At 40.3% G+C, this 1,796-nt stretch overlaps 1 non-coding gene across 1 annotated transcript; it reads left to right on the top strand.

The window, feature by feature from the left end:
* The first annotated feature begins 1,113 nt into the window (after positions 1-1,113).
* LOC133802817 (small nucleolar RNA R71) lies at positions 1,114-1,219 on the top strand. The gene has a single exon (XR_009877564.1). It is a non-coding gene; the product is annotated as a small nucleolar RNA R71 (small nucleolar RNA).
* Positions 1,220-1,796: the final 577 nt, after the last annotated feature.

The following is a 1,796-nucleotide window of genomic DNA, read 5'->3' as shown; positions in this document are numbered from 1 at the left end:
GACAATATCTCCTTCATAAACTTTACATAACTAGGCATTTGTTCAAGAGCTTCCGCAAAGGGAATATTAATGTGAAGTTTCTTAAATACTTTAAGAAATTTGGAGAATTGCTTGTAAATATTTTCCTTTCAGAACTGCTAAGGGTAAGGAATCTTGGGTGTCGACTCGGTGTATTTTGGCGTCTCTTTCTTTGGAAGGTCTTCAGTAACCTCCTCTTGTGCTGAACTAGTTATAGGTTGATCTTAAATCTTCTTGCCCTTGTTTTCTACTGTAGGCCCCTCATACTTAGTACCACTCCTCAAAGTAATCGCTTGGCATTGCTCTTTTGGGTTCACCACAGTTGAACTAGGAAAAGCCCCTTGATTACAATCCGCCATTAACTTTGCAAGTTGGTCAACTTGTGTTTCTAAGCTCCGAATATAAGATCTGGTTTCTATCATAAAATGGCTCAATGAATCAGCGGATACCTCTGGTTTAGTCATGTGAGGCGGTGGTTGTTGATGTGGCAGCATTTGTGGCCTTTGAGTATCATTAAAGGGCCTTGGGTTTAACCCATAAGATGGTCTATGTGGAGGATATTGAGGTGGATTTGGATGGTACTGTGGTTGGTGCCCTTGATTATTACTCCACAACAAATTAGGATGGTTCTTGTATACTAGAGTATAATTGTTAGGATATGGGTTGTTATTCGGTTGCCTTGGGAAATTTCTAATTGCTTGAACCTGCTCAAGTGGGATGTCATCAATCGAATAAGAACTTGTCCCTGGACATTGCTGAAAATGATGAGGGCCTCCACATGTGTCACAATTGATAGGAGCAGGTTGTAGTTGCATCGCTTGAGCTGAACTGTTGTTTTGTTGTTGTATTTGTTTCGATAGAGAAGCAATTTGAGCAGTGAGCATAGCAATAGGATCAAATTCTAGAACTCCTGCCACCTTCTTATTTTCTCACTCAGATGGAAAATTATAATTATTCATGACCATTTCCTCTAAAAGCTCGTAAGCTTCGTTAGCGCTTTTGCTCATAAATGCTCCACTTGTCGCTGCATCGATGATAGTTCTTGTGTTTCCCCTCAGTCCATTATAGAAAGTGTGAACCAACATCCATTTCACTATACCATGATGTGGACATTTTCGCAACAGCTCTTTAAACCTCTCCCAAGCTTCATATAAAGATTCCCCCTCAAATTGACAGAAATTATTTATTTCACCTCTAATCTGTGCCGATTTAGCAGGAGGAAAGTACTTAGCGAGAAATTTTTGAGCAAGGTCTTCCCATGTCAGAATGGAATTGGCTTGCAGCGAAATCAACCAACTTTTAACCCTGTCTCTCAACGAAAACAGAAATAGCCTCAAACGAATTACATCATTACTGTAACGCCCTACCTCCTTAGAGCCGTTACTAAGTGAGTTTTAAACGCGTGTTTAACTCGCTAATCAAGGTTTTTAGGTCAAAAGTGTAATTAAATCATGAACAGTGAAATAAACTTTGAAAATAATTCCATTTACTACAAATCGTTGAGTGTTTGACACTTGGGATCCCAAGATATTGTTTAGAAATATTTACAACATAAAATTTACAAGTTTGAGTCGACTAGACGACAAAATCTAAGTTTTAATACAACCGTCTCCCAAAACCACTGGCCGTGGCAACCAGGCAAACCAAACATGTACACGCCACTTCACGCTCTCCATACTCATGGTTGGCTGACTTTCCTCTCGCCCTTACCTGCACCACAGAGCACCCGTGAGCCGAAGCCCAGCAAGAAAACCCTCACAAGCGGATAACACATGCAC

This window comes from Humulus lupulus, chromosome 9, assembly GCF_963169125.1.
Source record: "Humulus lupulus chromosome 9, drHumLupu1.1, whole genome shotgun sequence".
Taxonomy (NCBI): domain Eukaryota; kingdom Viridiplantae; phylum Streptophyta; class Magnoliopsida; order Rosales; family Cannabaceae; genus Humulus; species Humulus lupulus.
The sequence above is the reverse complement of the archived record's forward strand: the minus strand, read 5'-3'. Positions and strand labels throughout refer to the sequence as shown.